General features: G+C 43.9%; 1 long non-coding RNA gene across 1 annotated transcript in view; it reads right to left on the bottom strand.

Annotated features, from left to right (window-relative positions):
- Nucleotides 1–20,051, bottom strand: part of LOC147996166 (uncharacterized) — a 44,200-nt gene that overhangs the window by 11,241 nt on the left and 12,908 nt on the right. The gene's annotated exons all lie outside the window — the stretch shown is intronic.

The raw sequence follows: 20,051 nt of genomic DNA, 5'->3' as shown, positions 1-20,051 counted from the left end.
ATTTCCCTGGCTTTTTTAAATGTTAGAAATGTGGTTGTGATTACTTTGGAAAGTGATCTATTTTGTAATATTCAAAATCATGTTAAAAGGTATTTTTGAACGTAAAGACAGACTATTTGCATTAGGGATTGATTTTATTTATTCACTTATTTACTTATTTATTTATTTATTTATTTATTTATTTATTTTGACTAAGGAGACTCAATCAGGATCTTCATTCATACTCAAGCTTCTTCCCTGTGCCTGAAAGGTCAGAGGTGAAATTTATTGAAACCTCCTTTAGAAAGAAAACTGAGTCCACACTCACCTGAAGGCAGTCCCTCTAGTTTCTGCACTGTTAGTGGAGCACTGGACCTCATAATCTGGCATGCTATTGAGATGCCGTGAACATCTGAAGGTTCTCGGTCCACAGCCCTGTGGCTTGATGTCCTTGCTCACTCAAAACAACTTACGGTAGGTGGTAGTCATACACGTTAGAGGTCAGTACAGCTGAAGTCACACCCAGGTATGGCTTCCACCAATCAAAAAATAGATGAAATAAAATAATTAATTTTTTAAAAAGGGAAACCTAAAACATTTGTTGTTGTTTTGCTTTGTGTTTTTTGACATGCAGTTTCATTTAGCTCAGTGTGACCTTGAACTCACCCTCTGGCTGAGGAGGACTTGAGGTCCTGACCTTCTTGCCTCAGTCTTCAGAATGCCGAGATATCAGGCAGACACAACACCCTGATCTCGGGTTTGTTGTTGTTTTGTTGTTTGTCTATCTTATCTAGTTTGATTTGAGACAAGGTTATGTCACCGAGGCCAGGCTGGCCACCAACTCTCAATCCCGATGCTTCAGCTCTGAGCTGGGATTATGGGGTGTGGCCTTTTGAGAGTGGTGTTTTTACTTCACCCCTCCTGGCTGCCTTCATATTGATGAAAGATGCTGCACAGACTTCTACGACAAATCTCACACAGCTGTGAGACCTACAGGTTATGATCACGACCTGCTTATAACTATGACTACGGATGCAGCAGTGGCACCAATGTTATGAGAGCTCCAACCCACCCTTTTCTTAATTTAAACTCCACCCTGTAAGATTAAGCCCATACCTAATACTGCTGATGCACCCGAGAACCTGAGGTTAGATAGGTAATGGGCCCTAGGGGAAAAACTACTACTATCATTCTGCTAAATTAACATGGCAATAAAACGAGTCCTAATGATTTATTGCTATTTCCATAGGGCAGTGCATCATCCACCCCTCATTGGAGAAGATTCTTCTTGCAGTATATAGCAATTAACACAAGACTCACAACTGGACAGTGTGCATGCAGACAGTGAGAGACTGGAATAATCAGCCCTGAGTGGGCGAGGAGGTGGAAAAGAGATGGTAAGAACCAGAAGTGGTGGAAGACTTTAATGAGTATCACGTTCCAGAGATAACAGGGCGGATGCACATAAGAATACAGGGATCCTGTGACAGCGTGCACCGGGTCAGCCAGACGAAGTCTCATGACAAAGTCCCATCCTGCCTTAGTTATGACTACCATTGCTGTGATAAAACACCATGACCAAAGGCCACTTGGGAAGGAAAGGATTTATTTGGCTTCTATATCATTGTTCGTCACTGACGGAAGTCAAGACAGGATCTCAAGCATGGCAGGAACGTAGAGGCAGGAGCTGATGCAGAAGCCATGGAGGGGTGCTGCTGATTGCCTTGCTCAGCCTACATTCTTATAGAACTCAGGACCACCTCTCCAGGCACTGCCCGCCCACCGTGGTCTGTTTCCTCCCACATCAGTCACTAATTAAGAAAATGCCTTGCAGGCTTTTATTTTATTGAGGCATCTTCTCAACTGAGGCCCCCTCCTCTAGGATGACTTTAGTTTGTGTAAAGTCGACATAACACTTGCCAGCACAACTGACCAATTGTCAACCTGACACACTGTGGAGCCCTTTCTTGTTCATCCGCAAGATTTCACATTGATATTAAAACATTGCAAAATTATTTTTTTAAAAATTGACATCACAATACAAAACATATCACAAACTTAGAAAGTCCTTGTCTTTATAAATTAAAGCACAATAAAAATTCAGTCTCCATAAAAAATCTAGTGTCTTTTAAAAATCAAAGTCTTCTGAAACTCTAAAATCTCTTTCAAAGTTCAAAGTCTTACCACTGTGGGCTCCTGTAATAAAATAAAATAAAATAAAATAAAATAAAATAACAAAACAAATGAATAAGGCCAAATACTTTCTTACTTCAAGAAGGAAGAACTAGTGTTCAGTCACAATTTGAACAAAGCAAAACCTAACTTCGAATGTGCCAATAACTCTGTCCAGCATCTGGGATCCACTAACAATATTGTGGGCTCCTGAAAAGAGCCTGGATAACCATCCATGGCACATGAAGCTTACCTCCCAGGGCCAGGCTGGCTCCACTGCACAGCTGCTGCAGTCCCAGCTGCTGCGGTCCCAGCTGCTGCTGTCCTTGGTGCTCATCCCACAGTACTGGCATCTCTAAATTACCAGCGTCTCTGCTGCAGCTGGACAGCACTTTCACCACTAAGCTCTTCTGGGCTTTCTTCTCGGTGCCAAGCCTCAACTTCTCTGCATGACCCCCTCAATCTTGGGCCTTCAGTTGCTACTGAGGCTATACCTGGCCTCTCCTGGCTTCTCACAGTGCCAAACCTCAGCTGTTCTCCATGACCTTTTCATGCCTTCAAATTTAGTGCCACCAAGTCCCACTGCCATCATAAAACTAACTAGCACACACCTCTAGAGAAGGGACTAATCACAAATGATGCCTAGTGTGGGAAGAAATCCTGGTTTTCTCCAATGCGGTGATCAGTGATACTGTATTGATACTGATCACTGTATTGATCAACTACACTCTAGGTCAGGCCTAACACAAATTAGACCCCATTACTTCTTGTTTGTTTGTTTGTTTTTGAGACAGGGTTCCTCTGTGTAACAGCCCTGGCTATCCTGGAACTCACCCTGTAGAGTAGGCTGGTCTTGAACTCAGAGATCCACCAGCCTCTGCCTCTCAAATACTGCAATTAAATAAAGTTATGTACCACCATACCTAGCTGACTTTGAGATTTTTAATGGCATTTTTCATTTTGAAGAGAGAAAACATGAACTTGGATGAACTGGAGTTAAAGAAGATCTGCGAGAAGTTGGGGCATGGGAAAGAAGACAATAAAAGTAGACCATGTGAAACTCTCAAATAATAAGTACATACATACATACATACATACATACATACATACATACATACATCCGTAAATGGTAAGTAAATAAATGCTCTCATTAAGAATAGAATTGCTCTATGACCCAGCTGTACAACCCAGGGCGTATACACAAAGTACTCGATATCCTACTACAGAGATGTCTATGCATCCAGACTCTATTTACTCTAAGGAGGCAGTGCAATCTGTATAGATGTCCATCAACTAATGAACAGATAATGAAAAAGTGATTCATATGCATGAGAGAATTATTTTCATCTATAAAAAATGAAATTATGAAATTTGCAGGAAAGGGGATGAACTGAAAACTACTCTATTGAGTGACGTAGCCCCGGCATTGAGGGATGTAATCCCAGCAGGGAAAGATGAGCACCATATTCTACCTCACAGCTAAAATATGTGAACTCAGTATTCTGCAAATTTTAATTTTTAAAAAGGAGACTGAGGGCTGGAGAGATGGTTCATCGGTTAAGAACACTGATTGCTCTTCTAGAAGTCCTGAGTTCAATTCCCAGCAACACACACGGTGACTCGCAACCATCTGTAATGGTATTCGATGCCCTCTTCTGGTGGGTCTGAAAGACAGCTAGAGTGTACTGATATACATAAAATAATTAAATAAATCATTTTTTTAAAAAGGGGAAATTGAACTGAGGTGCCCTGGATCCATGATCCAGGTGTAGGATATTTCCCCATGAATAGGAAATAGGACCAGAGAGGCCACTACACTGCAAAACAGCACAAGCTATGGGGATCACTTTAGTTTTCCACCAGAACTAGAGGGTAAGAATATATTGCTAAAAATACTGTGCAGTTTTATTACAGAACATAAAACAAAGTGAAACACACTGCAAGTTTCCTCCCTGCTGGCTAACTTCCATCATGACTGAAGTTGCTATCTAGGCCACCAGACGAGAAAAGTCATCTGTGAACACCAACCCTGCAAGCAAGATGTGCTCGTTGGCGCGGTGGCGGCAAGACTGTTGTGAGGCTAACACTGCACTTCTGATTACACAGCGCTTTCTGATTGGTCTCGAGACCGTTACACAGAGTATCCGTGCCCGGTGCTGTAAAACAGGTCAAAAAGCTCATGGCTCAGGAGGTCATAGGCTGTAGGGGAGGAACTTTCTACTGCTGTTTTTCTGGGTGATTATGCTGCAAACTGTCTTTTAAATACTTGTGTTTGTAACCGTATGTGGGTGCTGCACTCAACCTCGGTCAGACAGGCTTCTTTGTACCGTCACATCAGTTAATGCATAGATCAGTTAATGCATGGCCAGCCAAAGTGTTGAACCTGTGATGCCTGAGCGATCATTGTAAACATCTACAGCACACACAGAGCTCAGAGAAGAGAAGAAAGATGTAAAAGCTGGAGACAGGGAGGAGCGGAGTGAAAAGAGGCGTTCTGAACACAGTATGGCTGCAGCTCTCATGGGCTCCCAGATCCCGTGCTCAGCTGAAGAAGACCGGCATGAGGCTGAGAAGGTCACTTTTTTAATGTGATGGGAGGAGGGACTCGTGTGGCCCTGCTTCTGGTTGAAGAGCGAGTAGCAGTTAATGGTTACTGGTGTGTGGGAGGGGGTTATTTCTCTTCAGTAATGAGGCCTATTCAACTGATAAGTTGCCCAGTTTTCAGTAAATAACCACACACTTGTGCTCATGCAAGCAACTGTAATTAACTTCATAGGGTGATTTTTGCTTTAAAAAAAAAGTCATGGAAGGAGGAGATAGATTTGCTGGGAGTGGAAGGAGGGGGATAAGAGAAGGTCACAGGGAAATGAGAAAAACGCATTATACATGTCTATGTAAGTGTCAAAGACGAAGCACAGAAGAGGGGTGGTAAATAAAAGTGGTGCTTCTAAAACTGGTTTGTTTACCCATAAAATTACCATTACGGTCCGTTACAGTAAACACAGCATTAATTTAACTTCTATCCCATTATAGAAATGTTGACCATTGCAACTTCAGAGTGTGCTATCTGGCCTTGCAGAAATATCCAACTAATACTGCAGAGCATCTCAGGAAAAAGCTTTGGAAGTCCCATAGCCTGGCCATGCAGGTTTGCATAGACTTTTGTGTCCTGCTTCTTACACTCATCCTGTTTGAAGCTTCACGGACTTTGGAAGGGCCAGCCAGCCTACCTAGAACTCTTTCTCCATCAGGAAGCTCAGGAATTACACGTAAGTAGCCCACACCCCACCCCTAGTCACTTTAAAAATCATCGCATGATTTTATGTTCTTGGCACACAACGCTAAGGTTTGCCAACTTACTAGTAGGCACCTCCCTGTTCCACACAAGAGCAAAGACTCTGTGAAATGAAGTGTCACAGAAACCATGATTCACATCTGGCAGGCTGCAGGTACTCACAAGATATTTGTTAGCCAGACATAGTGACACAGACCTGTAATCACACCATTCAGAAAACTACAGCAGGAAAATCTTGAATTCTAGACTAGCCTGGGCTATATAAAGATTTCAAGGCCAGCCTGAACTACATAAGGAATTCTAGGCCATCCTGGGCTACATAAGAAATTCTAGAACAGCTTGGGCTCTATAAGGAAACCCTGCCTAACAAGGAAAACAATGTACACATTTTCATATATCATCAATCTCTAGATTTGACTTTATACTTTCCACAGCTGTATTGTACTCTGGTCAAGTGATAATGACTAAATGAATCTAATAAAATCCGTATTTATCTTTCTGAACTGTGTAGTTTTTGTCTGCAGTATTATAGAATGCAAGAATTAAAGGTCTAATTTACTGTTTCACCTGATATTACTTTTATTTATGGGGGGGGGCAGTGGTGAAGGTGGTCACAGGCAGTCAGGTAGCCCAACATGTGGACTTATTCTGCATGCAAATAGCGCATCACCAACATCTTAGCCTTAGCCAATAGAACACGTTCACTGCCCAAGTTCCATCCCACTCCCCAAGGTTCATATTGTCCCTGTCCAAAAAGAATAAAGTGCACAAACCATTTCACCAAGAATCATCTGAAACTGACTGTTTTTACTAAGCTGTAACACTTAGGGAAAGTCTCTTCCCCGAAACACTCATTGTCAGATCTTGGGACCTGCCTGCCTAGTCAGGCCTGCGTAGCTCCCCAAGGCTTGCCCAGGGAACCCCAGCACCGGAACATGTTTAGTTGTTTTCTAAGAGCTGTAATACTATTTTGGCATTCCCAACTGGATTGGAGTCCATCGGAGCCCATTTGTCCACACTTACATGCACACTTACATGCACACACACACACACACACACACACACACACACACACACACACCCTGGCCTGTGCAGTGGTGACTGACTTTCCGGAAGGGAATCAGGACCATAGACCCCACCCGTTCTGGTCCCCTCTGAGCCAGTGTAATGACAGCATTCGGACACCGCAGAGGAGAGGTGGAACCCAGAACCACAAATTATGTGGCCAACTGTCAAAAGGCATAACGATATTGTATCTTATTTAAAGTGAAATCAATCAGATTCATCAAACCTTAATCATATGCTGTATGAATTCTAGAAAACCAAAAGGTAAAGAAACAGATTGTATGCACAAGGAACAGCAGAATAGTTAATGCTAAGCTACAGGACACTCGTCATACCTGCTCTGGGGGCGGGTGGTAATAGAAGGTTGCTGTGAACGCACCTGCCTCTGCTATAGGTGGGAGCTGCTCACTGTGGAAAGATGAGCTTTTTTTCTTAATCAGATGATTGTGGTGAGGAGACACCAGTTTGGCTGCCAGAAGCCACACAAGGGAACACTCAAAGGTTCACATGTTCATAGAAAATAGAGAACTGTTGGAAAATACTGTTGTTCAGTGCTGACAAATTAAAGAATTCACTTAAGCCTCTAGGAACTGAGGCAGAGTCACCATGAATGGAGGATGGGGGCCACTGTGCAGACACTGTTCTAGCTCCCTCACCTTTGCTCTGTGTATATCTAGCTCCTTTCCATTCTGACCACCTCCGAAGCAACTTTCAAACCGAACTCATCGTAGGGGAGGCGAGGGGTTCATTGTAAACAGGGGCCAGAAACAGGGAGAATTGTCGGGATGGAGGTGGGAAGAGCAGGGGAGGGTTTGGGTACGGACAATATTTGAGACAAAGGAGCACATTCTAGAAGAAGAAAGAAGCAAAGATGTCCCCTCCCTGTGAACTTGGGAGAATGAACGGGGGACACAGAGATGATGGTCAAAAGGAACAGCTTCCCACTCCTCAGCCCGTAATGTCAGATCTGCACACGTAGTACGCTACAGATAAATGCAAGGCTCATTTCTCTGAGGAAATAGGTTGACGACAAGATGTTGTCCCAAGCAGGACGTGGTGATTTGTGCCTGTTATTCCAGTCCTCGGAAAGCAGAGGCCAAGGCAACAACGGGTTCAGGCCAGCACAGAGTATGTAAAGACCCTGTGTCTGTAAGGCAAGATCTTGTCTCTAAAGTAAAATGAGATCTAAAATATCAAAAGCGGAAACCCAGATGCTACCACAACACATGGCATATGTCCTAGATCATCCTTCTCAGGCATGAAGAAAGGGGTAAAGTCTGAGTTCCCCGTCCCCCACTTGGGAAGAAGTTATTTGGGCCTGTCATGAGAAGCTGTCTGTGGGCATGGATTACAGGTTTGGGAAAGACTTTCAGCAAATGCAAATAATGTGTATAGCCCACAGCAAGACGATGTCAAAATAATCTGGACACCAATTCTCATAGCACCCAGCTCACCCCGGCAGGTTTAGACCATGTCCACAGAAAGGCAACTGCTTAAGATCCAGCACATTTAAAAGTGATTTCCTGACACCATTTTTCACTCAGCAGACACCTCTGAGAAAACCGCAAGCACAGAGCCTCCTGCCCTCTGTTCCTTGCGATTGATGTTCCCGCCTCTTAGCTGTTGAATGAACTCCTCCAGTATGGACAGTTGCCTGTCTCCGCACGCCCTCCTTGAGTCACAGGACACCAAGGCTTCCTTTGAAGCAAGACCACAAAGTACAGCATTTTCCCTCTGGGGAATTGCTTGTTCAAACAGATGTGTGAGTGCTCTTTGGAGAAACTCACTTGGTCCTTTTGTGTTTGTTTTCTGAATATGATGGGGAAGCATAAAAGGGGGTAATCAGGGTTTTCCAGGTTTCTCAGCGAGGCAGAAGAAAACTAAAATTGAATGTTAGCAATAACGTAGAATTAGAAGTAGCTTTTCAGTTGCTAAGAGTCCTGTCATGTAGACCAGGTTTTCCTTACCATTGCAAGAGTGACAGCATGGTACCAAAATGTATGTGTAGCACACGCACTCCATAGCTAAGTGAAAGGAATATTTCTCAGAGGTGTCTATCTTTCTCTCCCCTCCCATTTAGTCCTCACCTTACACACTGACCTCTGTGGTCCCTGGTGTCCATGAAAATCAAGCACGCTCTTGCAAGCAAGGCTTAAACCAAGCTAGTGCATCTGACCCAATCCAGCTTTTTAATTACTATGTGTTCATTTTAATAGGAGACGTTACAGTTCTTGTTTAATGCAGCAGGTTCTGGCAGAAACATTTTAAGAAATCAGATTGCAACACTTCCCGCAATTAACAGCTACTGTTGTACCTCTGCCCCAGAGTAGGGTAGTAGACCCGAAAGCCAGTGGTTACAACAGAAACTGTCAGGTGTTACCCACTGCATTCGCTCACTACTGTGTCCAGGGTTAATTGTCCATAAATCCTGGATTCACGAGAGACACGTTTCAGACATGCTTTGAGTCTTGCGCACCTGACTGAAGCCCAAGTTTAGGATGGGAAGGTTTTTACTTTTATGAGCATCTAGTGTGTGCTTTTTCCTTCCATTTCATGTATTATTCAGAACTATCCCCATTAATAGGTTTATTGTTATCCTCATTTTATAAGTCTGGAAAAATGAGATTAGTGAAGGAAGTGATCCTTCCAAGAAGCCATGGAGTACTAAGTAAAGAAAGGTTTGATGCACTCCGGAGTTGTGGGTCATCTGCGTGCCCAGTGCTCACTCGGTTCCTGGCAAAGAACTTTCCTTTCATTTCTTTCCCTGTGAACACAATCCTTAGCCCTGGCCGAGAACATGCTAGAATCACCTGAAGACCCTTTCAGACACACGAGTGACTGTTATTCATCATGGCAATTAAATGAGACTGAGAGCAAAGTCTGAGCGTGAGAATCTCTCTTAGATTCATGGTCATTCCACAGAGCATGCAAGAGTCTCCCCTCACTAAATTACACTCTCCTCAAGTGCTGTCCTCCATTGTGTGAGCGTTAGAGAGAAAAAAGGTATTCTGTGGCATTAACAATTGATTGAATGGACTTTGCATAAGTCAGATTACTCTTTCTGGACATCATGTAATCACTTGATGGACCAAAGGAATAACAGATTTCCTCCGCCAAGCAAGGAGGAATTCTGGCCATCAGACAACCAGGTCTCAGAGGCAGGTTCCACTGCTGCTGCTGGGTGGTTTTAGTTGGTTGGCTGATTTGGTTTGGTTTGCTTTGGCTTTGGGTTTTGTTTTATTTGTTTTTGTTTCAATTTGTTTTGAGTTTCCAGCTTGCTGACTTAACACTGCAATTTTTAGTCTTACACAATCATAATTCTGTGAATGAACTCTTCTCTAGAGAAATCTAAAAAAACAGAGAAAGAAATGTTAGGAAGATGATCAAATACACTGAAGGATGACCTGATGGAAAGGCTAAAGAGCTTAGTCTTTACCTACTGAGATGTTTTCAGATAAACCGAAAGGCTTACCCTTAGACACTTCCCAGAAGGTGGAGGAAGAGGAGGAGGAGGAAGAGGAGGAGGAGGAAGAGGAGGAGGAGGAAGAGGAAGAGGAGGAGGAAGAAGAGGAGGAGGAGGAAGAGGAGGAGGAAGAGGAGGAGGAGGAAGAGGAGGAGGAGGAAGAAGAGGAAAAGGAGGAGGAAGAGGAGGAGGAGGAAGAGGAGGAGGAGGAAGAGGAGGAGGAGGAAGAGGAGGAGGAGGAGGAAGAGGAGGAGGAGGAGGAAGAGGAGGAAGAGGAGGAAGAGGAAGAGGAGGAGGAAGAGGAAGAGGAGGAGGAAGAGGAGGAGGAGGAGGAAAAAGAGGAGGAGGAAGAGGAGGAGGAGGAGGAAGAGGAGGAGGAGGAAGAAAAAGAGGAGGAGGAGGAGGAAGAGGAGGAGGAAGAGGAGGAGGAGGAGGAAGAGGAGGAGGAAGAGGAGCAGGAGGAAGAGGAGCAGGAGGAGCAGTGCATGTGTATGCTGGGAACCCCGCTGGTGTCCTTTTCCCTTTAAGCTGATATCCCCTATCCTGAGAAGCAGCTATTGAGTAACAGGCAACTAGTTGAAACTGGAATTACACCTAAGTGCACTTACCTCATTGTTACAACAAGAGCCACCAAATTATCCTGGGATGGAGGCCAAGAAAAGGTGAAATACTGTGCTGAGTAATGGAGCTGTGAGTTCCAGACCCTTGTGAAGGCACCTTAGTGTTCTGAGACTGTGTTAGGCTTTTTATCTGCCTTCCAATGTAATAACCATAAAACATTTTTCCAGGATTTTGGACTTCAGTATTACAACAGCAGGGCAGGGCTGGACAGATGCCTCGGTGGCTAAGAACTCTCACTGCTCTTGGAGAGGACCAAGGTTTGGTTGCCAGCCTCTACAGCATGGCAGTGGCTCACAACTGCCTGTAGTCCCACTTCTCCCTCCATGGACTCCCGAAATGCACATGATACACATAGCCTCACACAGGCACATCTCACACAGATGAAAACACTGAATAGGTAATCCTGTAAAACAGAAGGGGAGCACAGAAAGAGCAGTAGGACAGCTCTGATAGGAAAGCAGAGGGAAAAATATCTGGGGGACTGAAAGGCACCAGCTACAGAATGAGAGAAGCCATCGAGGAAGAGGGAAGAAATAAAAAATAAAATGTGATGAGTTTGTATGCGCCTGTGCACATGTGTGGGAGTAGGAGTGGGGGTATGTGAAAATACCATAATGAAACTCATTAATCCAAAGGTCAATAAGATGAGGCTATATCAATAAAATAATAACCAGTAGTAGTAGTATTTATTTAATAATAATACAAAGGGTTAAAACAAAAAACTCCAAGAAGCTGAGCATAATGATGTATTCATGCAATCCCAGCACAGGAGCCTAAGGCAGGAAGATTGGATACTAGAGATTCTATTTATAAAAAGAGATTTAGAAGAGGGGGAGGGGGAAGGCTGAGAGAGGAGGAATAGGACTATAGCTATAGCTGACAGTCTTAAGTTGGTTTTCAAAAACTCCGCTCATAGCTGAGACTGGCTGATCAATTGCTCAGATGTTACTAGAGGAAGAAGCTGCTGACCACAGATTTGTTTCAAAAGTGATTTTGCAATGATGTATGTTTATTGCACTGTTTTGTGGTCCTCCCGCTGGTAGCAAATTGTGTCTGTCTTCGAGGTGTCCAGATTCCCTTCTTAACATGTGTGTAGTCTGTAGGTTTTCTTTCCCATGCTCTTCCTTCTGCTGAAATTCACTTCTGTCATCCACTCATTCAGTCAAGGGTATTCAGTCCCCTCCTAAGCCCCACACTGTGAGGGGTGTTTGGGACACAATGTCGAGCACAAGATAGAATCTTGTTCTCATAATTTGTGAAATGCTCCAACAGTGAACAGAGGGTTAAAAGGGGAGGTAGTCCAGAAATTACTGAGCCAACTTCTGATGGGACTGCATTGGCCTGGCTAACACACTGCCAAGTCTTCTGTGTTACTGAAAATTTCTAGAAACTTCATGGGAGTAGAACTTCCATGAGTATAAATTTTATAAAACATTTTTATTAATTCTTTAAGAATTTCATTCAATTTATTTTAATCATATTTGCCCCCTCTTCTCTCCTTAATTCCTCCAAGATCCACCTCTCATACCTTCCCTAACTTTGTGTCCTTTTTTTATTGGATGACCCATCACCTCCCATTTGTGCTATCCATATACTCTGGGTGTGGGGTCATCCACTGCAGCATGGTCAACTTATCAGGACCCAGAATCACAAAGAAAACAGACTCCCTGTCTCAGAAGTCACAGAATGTTCATAGCTCTTCAGTTTGGGGTGAAAGCTCTTGAATTCCTTTCCACTCCATGCTAGAACGTTAACTGGATTGATCTTGTGCAGGTCTATGCAGGGGCCCCAGCTGCTGTGGGTTTACGAATACAGTGGTGCTGCCATGCTCAGAAGACCAGTCCTCCTTCACCTCTGGCTCCTACAATCTTTCCACCCCTTCTTCTGAGACGGTCTCCTCAGCACTGGAGAGACAGGATAATAGAGATGTCCCGATTGTGACTGAGCAATGAGTGGAGATTCTTACAGACAGGAGATATGCAATGTAAAATGGCTCAAAGCTCTATTCCCCAGCCCCAACTTCCTCCTTGTCTTCTCTGTTTTCTCCCTGTCTCCCCCTCATTTGCTCCCTGCCTCCTCTTTTCTACTTAACAGTAGAATTGAACTTCAGATGTGCTTAAGGGCAAGGTGTGAGTGAGATCAGAGTGTGTGCACTCCTACAGGTGATGTATAGCAAAGGGGTAAGAACCACACAAATTCACACCATACCTACCTTCAGCCAGGACAGTGAAGGAAAGATACACAGAGAAAGAACTGGGGAAGCTCATGCAATCTGGAGACTCCAGGGAGGCACCGAATGCAAGTACTTTTTACTCCATTTACAGAAAACCATGCATTGTTCCACCAGTCTCAACCAGTATTAGAAATATTGTGATTCTCTCCCCAAGGTGCTTTATAAACTCCCATTTCCCTCCCCAGGAGAAGCTGATTTTCTGATTTGTGAGGTCTCGCTGCTTAATGGTTGTGAACAGGCTACCATCCCTTTCTGTAGGAACTGCCACAGAGTAGCCGTGCTGTATGGCTATGCCTGGAGCTTGCCTTGATGGCTGCAGTGGAGGCTCCTATGGGGATCAGTAGAGAGCATAAACACTGATCCTAATTCCCGTTCCAAGAGAGTTTGAAACACACTGGCAAATTTCTTGGGCAGCAATGACTGAGGGCATCAGGCAGGAGTGATTTGGGAAAACTACTCTGGTTTCACATCTGACCCTGACAATAGCGTTTGATGTGTGGAGTTGCATTACCTGATTTCCTGAAGGATGTACACCTTGCAAATTGGATTCTGCCAAGGGTGGTCTCAGCTTTCTCTGGATCTGAGACCCTCTACACCATGCATATGTTATTTACTGTAACAGGTTAAGCATATTTCAAGGATTATAACTTTTTGAAATGTTCTGAGGGGATTCTGGATGTGCAATTAAATATTGGAGTTGTGTTTGGGAAGGACCAAATGCTTGGATCTTCCAGCTCAATCTGGGGTTATAGAGGAAGCATGATTAGCCCAACAAGCACAGAACAAAGTGTGCAGTTACAGTGGCTAGAAATTTGGGGCTGTAGTATAAGCTTCAGATCCAACCTTAATAAACTGCAGCTGTGACCCGTCAAGGTATATAGTCTTCAGTGGGATGGCCTAAAGTCAGCATCACCTCACGAACTACAAGGGAAAAGGCCACCACCTCAGAAACACACACAGACATGCACATGCACAAGTACCTCCTCTGAAAAAACGAGCACTTCTTATTATATAAGCCACAGAGTTGATCTGAGCAGCATGAGTGTGAGAGCCCGAAAAGCTATGTGGGGACAGAGGTCAGCCTGGGCTCCGGCAAGCATCCAGGTTTCATTGCCTTAGAGAGAAAGCACAGAAGGGAGGGGCCATCAAAAGGAGTGGGGATGGAGAAAGAGTATGAGGAAACTGGTGTAGAGTTGGCGGGTGAGCAGAAGGTTTGAGAAATGAGGAAGCTGGCCAGCTGGAATTTAGAAGAGGTAGGGTAAGTCCCAGGAAAGCATTCCGGATCCATACAGTGGGATCCATTCATTATCCTAATTGGCTCAAGTGTCATCCACCCACTCACACAGCACAATCTTCTGTCTTCCCCAGTCTAGGAAATGTTTAAGGTGCAGGAAAAGAGTCTTTTAATTTCCCAACGTGGGAAAGCACCAGGATCCTCAGCTGGGCACTGAAAAGGAGTGCTTTGGGAAACTCTTTCTTGGAAGATGCTGGAAGGGGAAGGCAGAATTACGGATGCAGGTGCAGAGGACCGGGGAGTTTCACAACGACTGACCTGAAGCTTAGAAGCCCAAAATCGATGACTCTGCAAAAGGGAACAAGGGACGCGTGTGTGAAAGAGGCATATTGAAATAAGGATTTACAGGGACCTGTCATTCTCTATTAATTATGTAGGAGGTAAAGAAGAAAAGGATGAGTCAAAAATCATTCCTGGCCTGTAAGCCTGGGGGATTTGTACACTGTGAAAACTTGAGAAACCTTGTGAATGCTAAGGCCCCAGGGCCCACATTGCAACACGGACATGATCAATAACTAATTCTACACGTCGTCCCTGTGGAAGGATAGGACGCATCGGTGCACTCACCTGCATCTGAGACAGGTTTTCTAACACATGCTTAGAAGCAGCAGGACAAGTACTCCCTGACCACCCCCCACCCCGAAGGGAAAGCCACCCCTGCAGAACAAAAGGACATTTCTTTCTCACAGTTCTAGAGGCCAAAAGTTTAGAGTCAAATGTGGGTTCCCCTGAGACTGTCTCCTTGGCTTGCAGGTCAAATTTTCTTACTTGTCCTTGCATGGCCAGGTGGTATATCCCTGGCATCCTCCCCATCCTCTTATAGTGATACTATCATATTGGATTACGGCCCACAGAATGACCTCACTGAGCACCCTTTACCTCTTTAATGGCCTCGTCTATGAAAGCCATCATACTCTGAGGTCTATAAAGGAAAGCACAGGAACATGGATACACGGGTGAAATGAATGTTTGAAGGGGCACTATCCACATGAAGTAGTTGCTTCAAAGGTGGTGAGAGGAAATGCCACCTATGGGCATAGGAATTCAACCTGGGAGGGCTGGGGAAAGATAATTTACTTCATAACACTCAGGGTGTGTTTTCTCAGTGTTCTCTTGGAAATACCCAATATTTGGGAATCAGAAACTTAAGATAAAACATTGCTAAGAAGCGTAGCAAGATAGTTCAGTAGATAAAGGCACTTGCCACCAAGCCTGACTGATGAGTTCAATTCTAGGAACCTACATGTGAAAGGAGAAAAGCTACCCCTGCAAGTTGTCCTCTGATCTCTATGGCTGTGCACACATACGTGAACATAAATGCCTGAACATACACATAAATATTTAAATCTAAATTAATTTAAAGTTAATTTAATTTAAAAACTTAAAGGTGGTTTCTAAGTTAAAATCTCTTCCAACAAGAAAAGGAAATTAATTTATCATGGACATCCTCGGAAATGCATAGGTAAAAACACAATATGCAACTAAATGTTTATTCTTTAGTCCCACAGTGATCTTTAATTCCTAAGGAGGAGAGGAAAGGGGCATTTCCTCTCACCACCTTTGAAGCTCCTACTTCATGTGGGTAGTGCCCCGCCAAACATTCATTTCACCCGTGTATCTATGTTCCTGGGCTTTCCTTTATAGACCATGATACAGCAGAAAAGAAGGCAATCAGGTCCGCCTGACACCACTTTTGTAATACTGTTTAAAGCTCAGACAAGCAAATGCACCATCACAGTAATATGTGGCAAAGGCTAGATGAGGACTGGCTCGTGATGCCAGCCAGAGAGGGTCAACACAATGGCCCTTGCCTAATCTCTGGGACTTATAAAAGCTTTCCATGAGAACATGTCATTTCAGTAGCTACTCAGAGAATGAGGCAAGCATATTCAGATCAGAAAGTGACTATCAAGGTTCCAGGTGTGAGAGAGTGAGCCAGCTCCCTCAGGGCAGTTGGAAGAATTTCAGTACACTAGGGAGTGTTATAAGAGGCCATCAGGAGGATGGGAAGGCCAATGAACAGGTGTGCATTAGTGAGTTCATGCAGTCCTCTGGCATAGGGAGCTGTGGAAAAGACTTAAACTGCAGACTGATTTTGATCAGACTTGTACACATTTACTGGGGCTACTATGGGCAGAGCAGATGAGGCAGAAGTAAAGTGAAGACACCTGCTAGCTTGTTGGAAGATTTAAAAGTAGATGATATTGGAAGTAGGGTCTTGACAATAAGGAAAAGTGAACCAGGTGGTTTCTACAGTCAGACTCCACAAAGCACAGTAGAGTTTTCTACTCTATTTTGTTCCCCAATGTGTCATCAATGCCTTAAGTATTGCCTGGCACAGGGTAGAAGATCAATAAATACAAATTAGATAGATATCCACTTCTTTTAGGTATCCATCTTATGGACTAGTTAGATAAATGAGAGGGGAGGGAGAGGGAGGTGTGGCAGAGTTCCCCACAGCCAGGATGGTCTCAAGCTTACTGTAGAGAATATAATTCAAAGATGGCCTTGAATTCCCAGCACCCTTGCTTCCAACGCCGTGCCTCGGTTAGAAGACATTTTCCCCAAAATATTTTTAGTTAATGGACTGTTGTGAATGTGAGGCACGAGTTAAAACACATATCCAGACTTAGGTTCAGGAGGCTTGTGATGCTGAGATAGGAAACAGGAGAGAGAGAAAGCATTAGCTTCTGCTATACTGTATATCCTTCTCAAATGTCTCAGTGGAACTATAATGGAATCTGGAAGAATTCATAAGCAATGCCTGGTTTAGGAATCTATGAATCTTTAGATTAATTTTCACATGTTCAGTGTGATAATGGCTGGGAACATGTAAGGCCAACAATGTGTCAAAGGAGGGATCTGGAATGTACCTTGTAGACCTGATTCATATTTGTTCGTTCTCTCTCTCTCTCTCTCTCTCTCTCTCTCTCTCTCTCTCTCTCTCCCTCCCTCCCTCCCCCTCCCCCTCTCTCTCCACCATGTCACTCAGTCTGACCTCATATTCATGACCCTTTTGCTTTGCCCTCCAAAGTGCTTGAAGTGCTTGGGTCACACAAATATGTTATCATGCTTGACACAGCCAATATTTTTTAGTATCAACTTGGTTTAACTAAAACAACACCATATTCTATTATTAAATGTGGCTGTTCTGTTTCTCTTTACCTGAAAACAAAATTTTTAAGGTATTTTGTATTTTGTGTCTTAGACATTTGTATATGTGTCTTAGCTAGGGTTTCTAATGCTGTGATGAGACACCATGACCGATACGCAAGCTGAAGAGAAGGTTTGTTTGGCTTGCACATCCATGTTGACGTTCATCATCAAAGGAAATCAGGGCAGGAACTCAAACAGGAACCTGGAGGCAGGAGCTGGTGCAGAGGTCATGGAGAGGTGCTGCTTCCTCGCTTGCTCAGTCAGTCTTCTTTCTATAGAACCACGGTTGGGGATTGGTTCTAATGCTTTGTCTTGATTTGGCTCCCAAAATCACACAGGAAGCTGCATGTCCAGACACTGAGGGTCCCTGTCCCCAATTGGTTTATGATTAATCAAAAAAGAACCAACGGCCAATGGCTGAGCAGAGTGAAAGAGGCAGGACTTTTAGGATTCCCCTGGGAAAGAAACCCTGGAGTGTTCACACAGCGGTGGTGGTGGTGGTGATGGTGTGTGTGTGTGTGTGTGTGTGTGTGTGTGTGTGTGTGTGTGTGTGTGTGTGTGTAGTGGGGGGGGTTGAGGAAGAAGGGGATTCTGCCATGAGGGGGGCATAGGACTCACCACGCCATGAAGAGGGGAGAGCGAGACAGATGAAATGCAGGTATAAAGGGAAAGTGGCCCCATGGGAGGGCGGACCAGAAGGATACAGGGCAGCAAAGATAAAATGTAGATTTAAAAGTATTAACTGGGGAATACCAGAGGGGAGTGTGTGCTAGCCTCAGGGAGGTTTGGAAGCGCCCAGTCATTGAGCTAGTAAGGCTCATCAAATATCACTGTGCACGTGTGTGTTTTATTCATGAATCCAGAGCTCTTGGGCAAGTGCAGAGCACTGGACCTGCGGGGGAGCTCAAAGCAGATTAACTATTCACCCATACAGCTACCAGCACAGGGACTGCACCACCACAGTGGGTTGGTCCCTCCCCCATCAATCACTAAATTAAGAAAATGTCCTACGGTTGGAAATTATGGAGGCATTTTCAGTTACAATTTCTTCTTTTCAGACAACTCTGGTTTGTGTCAGGTTGACATAGGACTAGCTAGAGCAGTGTGTTTAGTATCCACGTGGAGAGCCAACAACAATTATGGGTGTCGTTTTCCAGGCATGGTCTACGTCTACCTTGGTTTTGCAGACAAGGTCTTTCATTGGACTGGCTTGCCAAGTAGGCTAGGCTGGATGGCCAGCAAGCCACAGGGATTTTTCTCTACCTTCCAAAGGCCAGGATTACTAGTATATGCCAGCACAGCCCACTTTTTAATGTGAGTTCTAAGGATTGAATCATGTCCCCATGACTACCGGTCATCACCTTTACAGCTGAGCTATGCCTTCATCCTTGAGTCACATTTTAACAGGAAAAAAAAAAATAGAGCAATGAGCCAGACAATTTTTTTCAGTAAAGTTTGAATTGTGGAAATGGCTTCGATGTATATTTAGCACTGCAGTTAACAAGTCTCCTTCCCCTTCTGGAGAACTGATTAGTGTTGAGGGAAAGCGGCAGAAAACGCTTTGGGTTTCCGTTCTCTCTGTCCTCTCCACCAGTGAGCTGAATGAGGGGATGGGTAATTAAATGCACGGGTGGGCAGTAGACTGGGCGTGGCTGCTCACGCCCGAGGTCTCTGCTTGCTGTGAGTTAGAAGTCAGCCTGGGCTACAGAGCCAGACCCAGGCCATCCTAGGCTACAAAGAAGGATCTTGCCTCAAAAGAAATGAGTAAAAATAAATAAATAAACAAATAACAAAGTAATCAACCGATGGTTTGATTAAAATAGGTAAATGAACAGATGTGCAGAAAGGGAAGCAAAAGCTAAGATGTTTGAAAAGAAAATTTAGCTTTAAAATATCTGATTAAAGCCAGGTGCCATGACACCCACCTATAGCCCCAGTACTTGGAAGACTGAGGCAGGAACATGTGGTACTCAAAGCCACCTTGGGCTACACAGTGCCACCCTCTCTCATAAAGCCAAGATGAAATAAATAACCTTATAATTAATAGAAACATAAATTCTTACAATTAAAAAATATCCAAGGGAAAAAAATAGAACTTTCCTTTTCAGAGCCAAAGATTTCGAAAATTATCTCAGCACCTGGCTATTGAGCCTTTTCACAATTTTACTCGAATATCTCTATACTAAAAATTCTGCCTCTAATTTACATATTCAATCACTCTTTAACGGTCACACGGCCTCAAGTATAGGGAATTAACTCTTCTTGCAGATACCTCTTCTCTTTAGGAGAGTCAGCATCTATCTATATCTATACCTATATCTATCTATATATATATAAACTCTCCTTTATTGGACATTGTTGTGCTTCTCTGATGTGGACAAGAAACCACTAGCTGCCTTGCAAATATTTTAAGACAGCTATTACTTATACTTCAAGTATTTGGGTTCTTGTTTGGTTTCCCAGATGGAAGGAAGTTAAGACCTGAACCTTCCTCACCTACATCACTTGGTTTCCTCTTCGCTTGGCTATTCTCACAAGTCTCCTCCTCCTGATTCGATGCCCTGAATGAAACAGATCCCCAGACAGAAGTCAAGGCACCCGGTAAGGATGGATTACTGCCTGGGAGGAGAACTGTAGTCCATGGTGCTGTCAGATCCTGCTAAAGAGAGCTAGAAGCTTGGAACCACGAGGGTTCCTGTCTCTTCTGGGTTGAATATGCTAATTAAAAAATAAAATTATAGCTTTTCATTTTGTTTTCCATAGGAAGTCTCAG

The sequence above is a fragment of the Rattus norvegicus genome, chromosome 2 (genome assembly GCF_021556685.1).
Source record: "Rattus norvegicus strain SHRSP/BbbUtx chromosome 2, alternate assembly SHRSP_T2T, whole genome shotgun sequence".
In the NCBI taxonomy this organism is placed as follows: domain Eukaryota; kingdom Metazoa; phylum Chordata; class Mammalia; order Rodentia; family Muridae; genus Rattus; species Rattus norvegicus.
The sequence above is the reverse complement of the archived record's forward strand: the minus strand, read 5'-3'. Positions and strand labels throughout refer to the sequence as shown.